The sequence below is a fragment of the Lemur catta genome, chromosome 7 (assembly GCF_020740605.2).
Source record: "Lemur catta isolate mLemCat1 chromosome 7, mLemCat1.pri, whole genome shotgun sequence".
NCBI lineage: Eukaryota > Metazoa > Chordata > Mammalia > Primates > Lemuridae > Lemur > Lemur catta.
The window spans coordinates 91,182,835-91,200,061 of record NC_059134.1 but is presented as its reverse complement, the minus strand read 5'-3'; positions in this window follow the sequence as shown (position 1 = coordinate 91,200,061).

Here is a 17,227-nt window from a genome sequence, read left to right as displayed (position 1 = left end):
ATTCCTCCCCCCAAAAAAATTTCCTAAGGGGATTAATTTCTTTATTTTCCATGTAATGAAAAATAAATCTTTATTCATGCCCTCTTTCCTCTTCAAAGTGCATAAACTAGTAAAATCAAGGAGAAAGGAGGCGGGGTTAGTAAGTCTACAATATCACCTTTCAAAATAATTGTAGATTCTATCAATTAGTTGCAATTCTTTTCTTTATAAAATCTAGTCACCTTCTTTATCACCTCTTCTATTTATTCTAAAAGAAATTTTCAATATTCTGCCTGATAAAATGAAACTGAGATTCCAACTTTAAATAATAAAATCTATTATTGAGTAGTTGGGCCACAGGGCTCTAGGAAGTCAACAGGGATCAGTAGGGATCTAAACAATAAAACTCCTCATCCCCCCCAGTGTTGTGCAATGCCTTCAGCTCGCTCCTGTCTCCCTCCCTAGGATAATCCAACTCTGTATTACCCTCTCGAAGGACAGAGCCCATGCAACTTTACAAGACCACTTCAGATTGTTTAGGGTGCAAACCCTCTCCTATTTTTGGACAAAAGGGGAAAGTCTAGTGCACCAGCTACACAATTGATTCCGTGACTCAACCAAACCTGTAGGAAGGGGCAGATTGGTTTTCAGAAGAGCAGGCTTCACAACCCAGCAGATGGAGATCAGCTGAGACAACCTATAAGTATGGAGACCATTCAATGTGGATTACTTCAGAAAATGTTATTCTTTTTCAATAAAAACAAATGATTAAACATGCACTAAGTGTGATGCAAGTTTATAACTCTGAAAGACTTTTTCTACCAATAGACTCAATAATTTGGGAATAAAGTCATCCTCCAGATCAAATATCCCCATTTTTAGTTGGGGAATCATTGTCACCGTTAAGCTTAAGAATTTGTAAAATATTTCTTTATGAGAGATATAAACATGAATTTCAAGTTTTCAGTCCCCAGGTTCCTTAAAAGGTACAATCTCTGGTAACCAGGGTATAGATCTGCATTTCATATTGAGATATACTGGGTGACCACAGTCCCTTTACCCTTGATCTACCTGTTATTTATATTCATATCTGTCTCCACAACCCTAAAATAACCAACCACTCTAATAAACTCCATCAGTACTATGGGAACTAGAACAAGGCAAGTCAGTTGTTTGACACTGTTAGCAGGCTTGTTTGCACAAGGCTGGTTGGCCCGTGTAGCCATGGCCTTCCTGCTGATGACTAAGGGGTTCTCGTTAACTCCCTCAGGCAGCCAACAGAAGGAAGGGAGGGAAGGACCCCCGCCTTCTCTTCTACTTCACTTACCACCTGTCAATGGTAAAAGTAAAATTAACTTGACATTGTGTCTGTTTTATTGTGGTGGTGATTTAAGGAACATCATGTCTCAGTTTCACAGACTCTCATTCTCTTATGCCAAACAAGTAAATAAATAGCACTTCCTATATTATTGGTAACCTACATTATTGTTCCTGGGGGTTAGGGCTGAACTGCTGTGCAGATGTCTTCAACCTTTAGCAAATCAGTAAACCAGTGCGGCTCAGCTCAGAAGGAACAAATAGATCCGAGTTCTTTTCTTTGTCTTTTAGGCTGTTCAGCCTTCTAAAGAAGGACTCAATTTAAAATGGAATGGTCATTCATCCTGCCCGATTTATGTGACATATCATATTTAATATTTTGATGGGGTACTGTTAAGAAAAATAATTCATTCAGGAAATTCTAAGTTGATTTACATAGAACCAGTAAGCCCTGGTTTACAGGCATTTGAATGTACTTTCCATGACCACGTCATGTAACTATTTTTCAGTTTTCTCTTTTCTTAAATGATCTCATTCTAACAATTATAACACCTTGCATGCGTATATGACTCTTTTGTGCTTTTACAAACATTATCTCTTTTGATCCTCACAGTGTCGATAATGAATCTATTATTAGCCCCATTTCAGAGTATTTAAAAGCTCAGTCTCTGAAGTGAGACTGATGAGAATTTAAAATTCGGTCCTCTAATTTTCTAGCTGTATAATGCCGAGCAAACTTCACAGCCTTTTGAGTCTCAGTTTCCTCATCTGTAAAAAGAGGGTGATAACAATGTTTACTCCATAGGATTGTTGCGAGGTTTAAATGAATAAAGGTCGAATATAGTGGTACAAATGCTCAGTCGATGGTGGTGTTTAAAGGGAAGGTAAATGAAGCTTAGAGACATTGAGAAGCCTGCTCTCGGGTGCAGCAAGGGCCAAGTTCTAGGTTTGCTGACTTCAGAGCCAATGATACAGCCCTCTCCCTTTGTTTGCAATGCAGCTGCTTTAAAGTGTGACTCAGCATGGTTCCTAACTACCTTCGTACTGATCAAACACAAAAGCACTTTTCCTTTCTAACCAGTGGACTTCAATACCTTCCATAGATGCCTTCGTGAAAGTCGATTGACAACTGGACCTTATCCTGGTACAGGAAAAATGCAGCATGGTTAAAAAGGCAAACAAAGGCAAATAGCTGAGAAAAAAATATTTTACAAAGATGAGCTTCAGTGGTAGCTCATTGCACTAACAGGAAGCTGTTTCAAGAAGTAAATTTTTAAGTGAGATTGAGGAAAGGCTCAAGATCTTTACATCAACATATTTTAGGACATTCCTATACACATGATCCAGCTATTCTGATGGTTTAAAATGAAAAGTGCATTGGCTCGACTGTATGGTAAGTGCCCAGGAATTTCCAAAACATAGATACCAGTCCTCTTAAATCACCATACACATACTCTTTTCCATGTCTGTTGAGAAAGCTTATAAATGAAACTCATTTTGGTATTACAGCTCTTTGAGTTTTCTAACGAGGCTCTCTCCCTTGTGTTCTAAGTGGGGTTGTCAGAAATGAAGTCCCTTGTTACCTCTGCACGTCTTTGCTTCCTAGGTGCCTTCTGAGTCACTTATTTACCCTTTGGCTGCCTTCGAAGCACATTTGAGCCCTACTGACGTTCATGTGGAGTATGTCATAATCAAAGGCAATAAAACTGTGGTCCTCTATTTTTAACCTTGGAGCCAATACCAGTGCAGTGTAGACGTTGCATTCCAGGCCCTTGAGCCCTACACCATGAAGTTTCTGGTTGACTTCTAGTTCTGGGATCCTCAGAAACTGATGGTGATGTTTCATTATTTCAAGTTCAGCATTTTATCATGTGGAACTTTGCAAGCAGTTTGCTAGAAGGAGTGATGCCCTGTGTTGTTTTTGGAAGAACTAAAATGGTGAAAGAGATGGGATAGAAAAGTAGAAACAGAGCCAATATTTAACTAACCCTTCAGTAGGACATTTTTTGAGTTGGTTATTATTACTGTGGGTGACTCTCAAAACAATAGCTCCCAAATTTAACTAAAAATGTATAGTGCAACGTAGCTCAATTTCTTTGATGAAATGTCAGTTGGAAGATATCTTTAATATACACAGTGTAAAAGCATATTTCTTGGTTTTATAGGAGGCATAAGTTGTCAAGCACCACCTGAAATTCTTCATGAGATAAATAAAAAATAGCATCAGAGTTTGAGATTCTTCTTCAACCAGCACAAGGAAAACAAAAAATTCTAACTCAGGTTCTCTGAAGGAGACACATATTTTTCATGTGGAAAAAAATAAGGAATATAAATAAATAAAGTGAATGCTATCTTGGTGTTATTAGTCTTAGAGGAAAATTCCCTGGAACTTATGCATTTCTTTAGGTTCTTTCTTCAGCAGGAGACTCCTTCCAAAAAGAAAAGAAAAATAACAATTATACAGAATAATTGCAGAACTGTGGTTGACAAGAGAAAAAAGACACTCGTTTTCTTGTTCTAAAATTGGCCCAGGTAGATCTGTTCAAACCCAGGTCTTCCCAGTAAATAAGATGTTACGTTTCCAAATATAAACTCCACCTATTTTGCTTCATAAACTGTAATTATCTAGTGTGGTTTCATTACAAATAAAATGTGATATTCATAATACATGGCCCAATCCATGTAAAAAGATACTTAGGGAGATAATCCGCTAATCAGGAAGTTTGCAGACAGCAGAGGGAACAGACAATGGCACCTCCTGTCTGTGAGGACATGAGATTTTATGACCTGGGATGATTTCTGTATAACGGACACTTGAAGGTCCACATTCGCTGTGAGGGCTGCGTTCTGGCATCACTTCTGACCCTCTTCACTGCCGTACTCCTGCTGTGTGATGGGTGACTCAGGGGCTTGGTTTTGGCACACACAGACACTCTCCTCTGAATTTCAAAGGCAGTTTAGTTCAACAGCCACTGAATTGAGTAGTTTGTGACTCAGGGAACAACTGTTTGGTGGCCAAAGAGAAATGATCTTGCCATAATAATAGTCTGCAATCTGCTGTCTCCTTCCTTCCTGAAATCTCAGAGATCACAGGAAGAACTCATCTCAAGGAGATCTTAACTGTCAGATAAACAAGTGGAAACAAAAATCTCAGCGAGATCCAGTGCCTCCAGTTTGGATCCCTATCCACCCTCTCAATCTCACCACCTCAAAGTCAGAAGCAGAACTAGCCTGAAAGTCTCCTGGTGTAAATAATTAATTTTTTTAGGAAAGTAACTTTTTTCCAAACAACTTCATATATCTCCAAAAAATGGGTCTTCACAATTGTCATCTGGTTTCTGAAGCAGTTCAGATTAAGCAGGTAAGCACTGAAAATCTCCCTGAGGCACTCATCAATTTTTGTCCATACTTGAAGGTCACTTGACCATCAAGAGAGAGTACTGCTGACTGATGTTGATGAAATGGAAGATACTAAGAGAGCCAAATGTGAACAATCTGTAAACCAACACTGTGTCTATCTCTTCAATTGTCAAGCATCTTTCACCAGCCCCAAGTCCCAGTAAGGTTTGTATAGCTCACCAAAACTTATCATGGAATTTTTTTGGTTTGGGTATAGGGAAGTACTGTGGGGGGGATGATAAGATGACCGTTTTCTAATTTGAAGGCAGTATAGAGGTTAAAATGTAAATTTTGGGGTGCAGATTACCTGGAATCAAATGCCAACCTCTACCTCTTAACCATTAACCTTGGGCAAGTTATTCCAATTCTCTGTATCTCAGTTTTATAATCTGTAAAATGGGGATAAAACAGGCAATGCCTAGTATACAATGAAGAAATCACTAGCTCTGCAAAAAAAAAAAAAAAAAAAAAAAACAACCAGAAAAATGTGATCCATAACCAAGGGGGGAAAAACAGTCAAAAGAAACAGACCCACAAATAACACAGTTGTTGGAGTTATTATTCAAAGACTTTAAAATATATCAGGAACTAAAGCAAAAACTAGACATAATTGGTGAGCAGATGAGAAAACTCAGAATAGAAATAGAAACTATAAAAAGTACCAAATGAAAATACTATTAAAAATTATGATGAATAAAATTTAAAAAAATTTACTGAATGGGCTTAAGAGCAGATTGGACACTGCAGAAGAAGAGATCAAAGAACTTAAAGCAGAGAAAGTAAAAAGTCTGAAAAAATGGACAGATCCCAGGGAACTGAGGGACAATAAAAAATGGTCTAATATAGGTTTAACTGAATTCTCAGAAGGAGAGGAAAAAGAGATTGAATTATAACAAGTATTTGGAGACCTAATGACCATTCCCCACCCTACATTTGATGAAAAGTATCAATCCACAGATCTATGAAACTCAACAAACCTTAAGAAGGAAAACCACAAACAAAACCACACCTAGGCACATTGTAGTCACATTGATGAAATCCAAAGATAGATAGAAAAATCTTAACTAAATAGCCAGGCACACATACAGAGGAACAAAAATACAAATATCGATGACTTTTCATCAGAAACAATGAAAGCCAGAAGACAATGGAATGACATCTTTAAAGGGCTGAAAGGAAAAAATAACTTAATTGAAAATTCTATATCCAGTAAAAATCTACTTCAAAAAATGAGGGCAAAATAAAGACTTTTTAAAGATAAATATAAGCTGAGAAAATTCATCACCAGCAGACCCTCACTACAAGAACAGTTAAAGGAAATCCTTTGGGGCTGAAGAAAAACTGCATACACAAAGAAGAGAAGAGTATTGTATAAATCTGTGGATTTCCTTAAAAGCAATTGTGTAAAAGTATGGCTTATAATATATGTATAAGTAAAATATATGAAAATATCACATTGTAAAATTCTTATAGTATATAACAAGTCAAATGGCATCATATTAACACATGGAAGGCTATGATAAGTTAAGAATGCAAATAATAATTCCTAGAATAACCAGGAAAAATAAAAATAAAAAGTTATAGCCTTTCAACTGGTCTTCCTGGTTATATTTTTGCCTTTCTTCAATCCATCTTCCACCAGCAGCCAGAGAGATGTTTTTAAGCATACGTCAGAGCATATCATTCTTTTGTTTAAAACCCCTCAATGGATTTCTCATTGATCTTGATATAAACCCAAATTCCTGACCAGGGCTGATAAGCTCCTAAACACCATGGCTCCTGACTACTTTTCTGGTCTCATTGCACTTAGGCTACACTGGCCTACTGTCCCTCAAATATGCCAATCCCAATTCTGCTTTGTGGTCTTGATGTTTATTGGGACACTTGTCTCCCAGATCTGGATGTGGTTGACTCCTCCTTCTCTTCATCCAGTATCAGAGAAAATGCCACTTCCTCAGAGAGGCCTCTCTTGACCACTCTATCTAAAGTAGCCACACACTGTGCCCTACTTCTTAACTCTCTTTCATTTTAGCCATTTGCATTTTCTTCATTCCCCAGTTCAATCTGCAATTTTACTTACAGACTATCTGTCTCCTTTGCTAGACTTTACCTCTCTTGTTCACAGCTGTTTTTTCTTTGTCTGAAATAGTGCCTGGCATGTAGTAGATGCTCATTATGCCTTTGTTGAATGAACAAATGAGTCCCATCCTATCAGACTATATGTCTTGCTTGAGTTGCCACTGAACCAGGCTGCCGTTGGGACAGCCCACACCAAACCCAGACTTTCTCACAGTTTCCAGTCTACCTTTTAAAGCAAGTAAATACAATTGTGTTATGTACTATCTATCCATCTATCTCTCTATATATATGTATATATTTTTTTGAGACAGAGTCTCGCTCTGTCACCTGGGCCAGAGTGCAGTGGCATCATTACAGCTCACTGCAACCCCAAACTCTTGGGCTCAAGTGATCCTCCTGCTGCAGCCTCCCGAGTAGCTGGGACTACAGGCCTGTGCCATGATGCTTGGCTAATTTTTCTATTTTCTCACTCTTGCTCAGGCTTATCTTGAACTCCTGAGCTCAAGCTATCCTCCCACCTTGGTCTCCCAGAGTGCTAGGATTACAGGCATGTGCCACTGAGCCTGATCTATTCACAATATATTTATTAAACATCCAAGTACCTGCTCTGTGAATTCAAAGAATAAGACAAGATTCCTATCCAGAATGGCTTACAATGATAAAGACAGACCAATAATAATAATAACTATTACTATTATTATAAAAATAACTAAAATGAATTATATGATTTGATACCAAGGGAGTTACCATCTTTTTCTGTGATTATTTTCGGCCAGGAAGGAGGCAAAGGAAAGAAGATAGAACCACCCAGATATAGTGGAAAGGACATAGGATTTGGAATATCTTAGAAGATCTGTACTCATGACTTTCAAAAATAACAATAATGAGAATAATAGCAACCACTATTTGCTAAGAACCTACTATGAGCCCAAGCAGGACTAGATTATGCCATACAGTTAACTCAGAGTCAGTAGACAATGATGTACCCGCTGGGTGACCTTCAAAATGTAACCTAACCTCTTTAATTCTCATTTTTTCATCTCTGACATGGTGAATATTTGCATGGCTGTTGTCAGGATTTGAAATAATATATGATGGGTACTCGGTATATGAGAGGAACTAAAAAATATTCACTATTGTTTTTAATAATTACCCCAATTCAGATACTCTAGAGGGGTCTGTTGACAACAAAGGAGAGTGATAGCTCCAGCCCAGCTGTCACTTACTCCTGATCAGAGCAATTTTGGTTGCTGGGGAGATCTGTATCCTTGCTAAGCTAGAATCAGTGAGGCTCCACTGTCTGGGAATCTGTAGTTATGAAGGATTAAGCTAAAAGAACTAACAACTCTGTTAAACAGAAGTTTTATACAGGAAATTCTTAATTATATGTTTTCCTCACTTAATGAACAAATTAATGGCATGGAGCTGTCACAAAACTGGCCCCAAGCAAGAGCTGATCAACCAATCTGGAATCAGGGGAAGGGAGGGCTTCCTTTAAAAAGTGTCATTTGCACCAGACCTGGAAGGATGGGTAAAGTTTGTCCGTTGTCCTATGGGATGCGTAATTCAAAAGCACAGGATAACACAAAATATTTGGGATACCCCCCTAAATATTTTTAAAGTAGATTTACTTTTCTAGCACTTTGCTATTGTTTTTGTTGCTCTAACTTTAAGAAAAATGATATTAAAATAATTTGCATTCCCTGATCATCCACCCATGAAAGATATCAAATGTTTTTTTGGAGTTATTTTAGGTATCAGGAAGAAAAGAGGCTGGACTCATGTTCTGACATACTGTTTGTGTATGCAGGCCTACATACACATTCCACTGATGGATGTAACAATAAGAAAAAAAACTACTTTTTGGTGTCAATAGTTCAAAAATGTCCAAGAACAAAATTTTCCAAAGATCCCACCTGTTGCTCATGGTTTTCCCCAAGGAATCTTATGGCATTTTTTCTGAAATGAAACTCATCTTTAATGAGTCCCTACCACTTGCTATTACTATATATATCCATGACAACAAGGCAGGCATTATTATCTCTATTTTGCATATAAAGAAACTGAGGTTTGGACCACTCAACTAGTAAATGTCAGAGCCAGAATTTGAACCCATAGCTTCTGACTCCACTAGGCTTCCTCCTAAGTATCTTGTAACTTCTAAGTACTTCCTAAGACTCTTACTGAGCTAGTTGTCTTAAAACCAAGAATTGACTAAGAAGTCAGATATGGTACCTGCCATTCTGTTTTGACTCCTGTCTGCTCACCACCCTGCCTTTAATAACAACGATCATTAATCACCAATTATGTGCCCAACATTATGTAAGATTCTGGGAATATACAGATGCATAAGATATCCCTGGTTTCAAAGATTTCATGATGTAATAAAAAACTTAGAATTTCACGCTGGGTCTCTGTGACACCAAATATTTTTTATACATCTGTTTATATCTGAATTAACCTAACCAAACAATAATGGAGCAATCCAAGTGGCTAAAAGGGAAAAATACATTGTGAAAGGAATTCTTTAGAGAAAAGGGATGGGAAAACCATATTCTGAATTTTTCTTTCTAGTAGCCATTAGGAAACACGACCCTCATTTTATCCCTTCCTAATAGCCTTGCAGAAAGAAGCAGGTGAAAATGTGAAACAGGTAACTATAGGTATAGATTTAAATTTCCTACATCTTGTTTTCTTCATGGGACTAATAATTTCTGTTCTGAGTCTATCTCAGAGTTGCTAATGAGAATCATACCAAAATCTTGATGATGGAAGCCACATGGTACAACCCCCCTCATTTTACAAATGGGGAAACTAGTTCCAGAAAGGGAAGGTGACTTGTTTAACCGGTCATGGCTAGTTAGTGGCAGATCTGGGATTAAAACTCATGCCTCCTTGCCAAAGGTCTTTGTCCTTTACCAGAGGTACTGCATCTCCAGGAGATTAAATATATACTGAATTATATGGATCATAGCTCACACGTGTAAAGGTTTTCACTGTTCTAAAAAGGGGTTGTGCATATGTTATTTTAATTTTGTGATTCTAAACCTCAGAGGGCTCCTATGAGGCAGGAAGGGGAGATACTATTATTTCTATTTTACTGATGAGGAAAATGAGACTCAGAGAAATCATCAGATTTTCCCTGATGTCACACAGCATACAGCAGAGACAGAGCATTGATCCACGTTTTTCACTCCGACTCACTACTCTCAAAACTCCCACATGCTGAGCTTGGGGCAGGCAGAGAAAGGAAATAATACACAAAACCTGCTCTTTGAGACCTTAGAGAACTAGCAAGACCTTACACACGTGGCTTCATTTAGAAACGACATCTTCCTCAATAGGAGGACTTTTCCGGCTAACTGGAGCAGACTCCATTATCCAGCTCCCTCTTCTCCCTGCCCGCTCTACTTATTTTAACTGTCATTTAACTGTTTTTGACGTAAGGCCTTCCAAAGAGCTTCACTATTTGGAACAATTTTCTGAAAAGCAGTTTGGCAATAATTTAGTGTAAGAAACAATTAGAGATATTCACAAAGATTCAGCTACAAATATTTTCTTTGCTGCATTACCTATAATATCCAAAACCAATTTTAAGTTGAAAATTTTCCAGCAATATAAGGGATTGGTTAAATACATCCTGATACATGCATATGCTGGAGTTCTACTCAACCATTAAAAATTATATTGTAGTGAATAGATATTATGTAGAAAATTGTTCTCAATTTAAGTGAAAAGTGCATAAATGAGCCTATTTTGTAATACAAAATGCACAGATGCACACACTAAGATGTTATCCCTGAGTGGTAGGATTATGGGTATTTTTTTCTCTCTTTTATTAAGTGTACAGTTGACCTTTGAATAACAAGGGTTTGAACTGCACAAGTCCAATTCTACTCAGATTTTTTTCAACCAAACACAGATAGAAAATATAGTATGGGTGGGATGCGAAACCCCCACACAAGGAGGGCCAACTTTTCCTACACGTGGGTTCCGCAGGGTGGACTGCAGGACTTGTGTATGGGAGGATTTTGGTATATGGGGAGAGTCCTGGAACCAACGTCCTGTGTATATCAATGAACAACTGTAAGGGGCATTGCTTTTTAAATTAAGAAAATGCTATTTTGATCTTTCAAAAATGTATACATTTGGCTGGGCACGGTGGCTCATGCCTGTAATCCTAGCACTTTGGGAGGCCGAGGAGGGAGGATTGCTTGAGGTCAGGAGTTCAAGACCAGCCTGAGCAAGAGCAAGACCCCTATCTCTACTAAAAGTAGAAAAAAAATTAGCTGGGCAACTAAAATAGAAACAAAAAAAAAAAAATTGCGAGGCATGGGGGCAAGCACCTGTAGTCCTAGCTAATCAGGAGGCTGAGGCAGGAGGATTGCTTGAGCCCAGGCATTTGAGGTTGCTGTGAACTAGGCTGACACCACACCACTCATTCTAGCCTGGGCAACAAAGCAAGACTCTGTCTCAAAAGAAAAAAATGTATACATTCCTCTTCAAAGGAACATCACTTCATGTTCCTGATGGCAGAGCTATCAGCATGAACCCCAGTAACAGCCCAGACAGGAGTTATGCACCTGGGATGTACTGAAATGTGTAGGATTTGTTTCCCCTGCATTAAACAGTCTCAGACCAGTGTGCTGAGTTCTCATTACTGCATTTTATAGTCTATCTACTATCTCAAAATCAGCTCTTCCATCTTGTAACCATCAATGTCACTCCCAACATCTAACCCACAGTTTATAATCTAAAGTGGCCTAGGAGGCCAGGCATGGTGGCTCACGCGTGTAATCCCAGTGCTTTGGGAGGCCAAAGTGGGAGGATCGCTTGACCCCAGGAATTTGAGATTACACTGAGCTATGATTGCACCACTACACTCCAGCCTGGGTGATGGAGCAAGACCCTGTCTCTAAAAATAATTTAAAATTTTTTTTTAAAAGTGGGCTGGAAAATTAGATAATCAAAATTTAGAATCCATTTATAAAAGAATTGCATGTGGGAGTCATTGAGAAAATATGTAGTACTATACAAATATATGATAGAATTATTATGCTTTTAATATTATTTTATATATACATTTATATTAATATTTATATTACTGTGCCTCAGTTTCCTCATCTGTGAAATGGGTATATTATTAGTGCCTACTTTATATGATTGTTGTGATGATCAAATGAGTTATTATTTGTAAGGCATTTAGACTAGTATCTGAAACATTAAATAATGAGTGTTTGTTAAAGAAAAAAATTAAAATATTAGGGTAAAATAACAGCACATAGGCTCTGAATCAGAGCTTGAGGAGCTTTCATATGAGTAAAGTGCTGAGCTTTATTGAATAATATTTTTTCTCTACCTGGAGACTGCTTTCCTGTGAGGTTCTCGGGCCTTACCAGGTGGTGCTACATAGTACATAAACACACACACACACACACACACACACACACACACACACACACACACGGGTACTCATGCCAGCACACCCATTGTTCTTTTTCGTCTCTCTCTTCTAAGATCCCTTGTACTCTCATAGTCAAAAATTCGCAAAAGGAAACAAGACAATTTAGCATATGATATCCTACCTAGAACATTTCTATAATGAAAAAATCTCAACGTAATAATAACTAAGATAATAATATATACTATGCATGCAACACACTCCTATCTGAGCTAAGCACTTTACATATATTAATTCATTTAACTTCCACAACAGTCATCGGAAGTAGGGACTACTGCAGTTTTACAGATACAGAAAGCAAGGCCTGGAGAAGACAAAAATCTTGCCCAAGATCACACAGAACTATTCACATTGATTTCCAATGCAATGCTCAGAAGGTGTGTGTTTTCAAGTCACCCTATTGTTATGTGGGTGCACGTAATACCCTGTAAGGAGCACAGGCAAAAATGACTATTAATTGCTTAGCCTCAAATTGAAGGCTCTGGTGATCTGTTTGACTTCTCCCTCTCACATAGAGCACTTGCTATCCTAATTTGGTTAAGGACTCAGTGGGGATATATGGTAAACTTCTCCAGGGATCTCTGCTTAGTACTCCGCACTTGGATGCAAAAGTCCTGTGTTTGAGTTCTGTCTCTTGATCCTTCATTGCTCAGTGAATGCAATGATTCAATTTAAAGTTTTCAAGCATCAGCCTCCTTATATTCAAAGTAAAAACAATGACAATTGAGCTTGTGAGGGCAAAATGAACTAATGTTTGAGAAAGTGTCTTATAAACCCTAATGAACCACGTAGACAGGTGGTAGGATGATTGTTTATTGAAAAAAAAGTCTTCCTGATGGTCCTCAGCTATAATGGCACAGTGGTCACTGACTCCATTTGCACACACAGGCACCCTTGGCCATGAACATGCCTGTACCTCAGAGAACACTGGAGTTGGGCCGCTTTGGGAGTGATGTGCCCAGAGTTAGATTAGGATGCAGCTGAATTGTCCCCCATATTGTCAAAGCACCAAGTCTGCAGAAATATACTTAAATTGTAGCAATGTGAGTGCAGTCAGGCATCAGGATGAACTTCTTCACTACGTAGATTAAATTGATTAAATGATACCATACTACTCCTTTCATGAGAGCTCCCTTTGTGAAGATAGTTACAAATAGAATAGGTTCTTCCACGTTGACTATTTCAGGAATTGACCTGACCAGAGGCAGAGGTCAGTGACCTCATAGGGCCTTTCCCACTTCTGTCTTGCTAGGATGTTGTAGCATTAACTTTGCTCAGTGATGCCAATCATGCTCATTTAGACACTCTGGGCTCCTCCACCTTGAGATGCGCTGCATTCACAATGCCAAAGGCAACTCTCTAAGACTTTCTGATTTCTTTGGTGTATTTTCAAGCACACACAGTCTCCAAGGAACACAGGTCCACTTTTTATCTCAGAATGCAAGGGACTGGGGCACTCAATTCCTCTAGAAAAGTCTGTAATGATTACTTATGATGATAATAAATTCCTTATATTTAGATAGTGCTTTATATCCTCCAGTATATATACTCCTTGTTATTAGCTCTCAGAGCAATGATCGTTGGTACAAATAGGCAATTTTTATTTTTTTGAGGAGAAGGAAAGAGGAGTTTACTAATTTGCTGGCAAATGAGGAGGGTGGCAGACTCCCGTCTCAAACTACCAACGTTGTGCCAGATAGGCAATTATTATGGTTGATGTTTTAAGACAAACAGAGACAAAGAGGTTTAGCAAGTTGCCTGAGACAACACAGCCCATTAGTAACTGAGCTGATCCAGAACATTTTTCACCACTTACAGAAAAAAATCCACTTTCATTCCATGGACCACCTAAGATAGAGATGGAATGACAAGGGACAGAGGATCCCAGGCCAGGGCATACGTGGCTATGTATCCTTCCAGTCCCCAGAAATCCCAAGGAATTATTTCTAATTATCTACTGTTTTTCTGTAACAAGACATTTTGACCACAGAAAACCTAGCCAAGTATTACTCTTGCCCTACCTGGGAGCCTTCCGTACATGGCAGCTCCCAACAGCAAATCCTAGAATCTTCTTGCAGAGATCACTGCTAGACAGATGACCTAACTAGGAAGTCCAAGTTTCCACTCTGCCTTAACACTCATGGAGTTAGCAGCCTGCTAAGCTTACAGAAGAGTAGTTGTAACTTGACTTGTTATAGAAAATATAAAACCACATCACTGTAGAGCGCATTGTAACTACTAAGACATTATTGAAAAAGTTCTCATTTTTGAGGATGTTGGTACTTTAAGATGGGAGTCTGACAACCTCATTTGCCAGCAAATTAATAAACTTCTCTTTCCTTCTTCTCAAAAAAAAAAAAAGTTCTCATTTTTAAGCAATTTTCAAATCACATTTAAGAGGTAGAAAGAAGGTCACATAACTATATTCAAAAATAGAAAGTTGAAATTTGTATTGTAGTGTGAGCTGGTACACATTCCAGATTCCGGGGGCTTGTGGAATCACAGCATTAGACTGTCATTAAAAGAATCCTGTGTTTGGTGCCAGTAATGGATGATGATAGAAATCTTAGCTTTACCTATTTTTCCCATTTTGTGTTTCAATTTTTGATACCATTATTTCATTTACAACAGTAGCTGCCTTCAAGTTACTTTTGTGGCCCTTAAAAAAAAACCCATATTTAAAAATCACAGAAACAAGGTAAAGTGCACAATTTTCAGATAGGTCTACGTTGATAAAATAACAAAATTCAAACAACAGTAACTAAATAAAATGGACTTTTCCCCATATAAACCCATTACTGCTATTGTAATGTTATCCTCCTTTATAAAATAAAACAAATCTAGTTGAAGATTATTTGCCCAGAAAATTTCAAGCATCACCATAAGCCAGTCCAGGCCAAAATAAGTATCTATTTATATGTGATAAATTCTCAATAATTTGAAAGAAGAGAAATAAGAAATTATTCAATATTCAGAATTATAATTTATTTTAAAAGAATACATATTTTTTCATGTACAGTGCATATTATAAGATAAGAGGTATCTGGGAATTTATAAGGAGAAAGAAACATTTAGTTGAGATATTACAATTCAAAATAAGCCCATGTTACATAATAATGAATTTTAAACACAAAAGCTCCATGTCATTTCATTTATTTTAAATATTTCTCAAACAGCATCACAGTTTTTAAATGTTGGCCACAAAATTATTAGGTTAGTATATCAGTAATATATATTACTCTGTATTAACAGATTATGTCTACATTTTAAGAGGCAAATTTGGATTAAATTCTAATGTACTTTTTACCACTGAGCTAGGAATAAATATGGAAAATACTGGTGTGATTCTTCAAAGGAATTTTTTATTAGAAATGATATACTAAAGTTCTATGTAAACTTAATACGGCATAATTGTATGTGATCCAAAAACGAAAAACTCAATCAGCAAAAAATGAAAACAAAACAAGCTTTTATTTTTTAAGATTAAGCAATGGAATTTCAAAATATAAATAACAATTATTCCAAATTCGTTTCTGTAACCCATCATTTACAATATCTTTCTTCAAGCTGGCCAATAAATGTGTGTGCTTTAGGGATCCCAGCACATGTAGGTATCTTTTGCAGCAGTTCTTCTACTTAGAATGATTTTCTTTCTAAATTAATATAGTTCCTCTATGTTTTTTTAAAAAGAACAAAAAATGCAGCACTCTAATAGGGCAAGGTGCTTGGAAACTGCACTCAAAAAGTAAAATTACAACCTAAGCTTTTTTAATAGTAAGGTTAATAAAAATAAAATCACATTACTATAGCACTTTTCATTTAAGAAAATATCAAAGCTCTTAGTGAACTAAGATCTGTTCACTCATTACTGATGTGTATTCATTCCTGCAGAGGAAATATAAAATCTGATTAACAGCAAAAATATACTTTAGATATTACTGTCCTTCTGGACCAAGAAATAAAAAATAAAATAAATGTCTCAGGAGAAAATACTAAATGACATCAATTGCAGCTGTACCTCCATAAATTCATCAAACTAGTATTCTGCCAGTCCTGATGCATGGAACTTTTCTGCATCCTTTTTCCAGTGGTGGAGCTGGGTAGGCACAAGGCCATGCACAGTCTCACACTCAGCCTCCCTGTGCCTGCAAAACAACTTCCTGGAGAATCTGATGATGAGAGTCTTGTCTTAGAAATGAAACAAGCTATCCAGGGTTGCCTCTGTAATCCTCACTAGTATTGGGACACAATGAACCTAAAGTGTAAGCCAGAGAGGAAATGATCCCTTCTGCTTGACAGGGAGGCGGACACCCCAGCCCAGAATCAAACTTCTACCTCAATCTGTGTGTCTGTGTTTTTTCCCATCCACCTCTTGGTGCATAAATCCACAATTACAATAACCAAGATGATACAGCTGGATTACATATGTGAACTCAAATAGCCTGGAGCTATTCATATTTTCCAGGCCTTATCTGGTGCCCTCAAATGGTATAAATACCTTTCAAAATAAAAATATCCGAGGCCTGTTATTCATTCATTCACTTATTTATTCAACAAAAATGTACTCAGTGCTGTTGTGTGCCAGGAGCTGCTGTAGGCAGTGAGGATATAACAGTGGGGGGGGGGGGGTTGGGAGAGGGTGAGCCCACATCCCTGCTCTCATGGAGCTTACATTCTTCCTGAAATTATTATCTCCCAAGACCGCAATGGGAACATTCCACCAAATTAACCAGGTGTACAAAAGGACCATATTTGTGCATGCACATTATTAGTACAACAGATTCACACTATACCTTGATTCTAAAGGGTTCTTGTGTTTTTAAAGGCATTACCTCCCACATCCAAGCTGTTATCTCATAGAAATGAAAATGAAGCAGTCATGTGGAGGGGATGAACTTTGTATTTATATATCCTTGTATTATTTAACTGGTTACGGTGAGCATATATTGATTTCATAACTAAATATAATTCCATAAAAATATTTAAACTGTA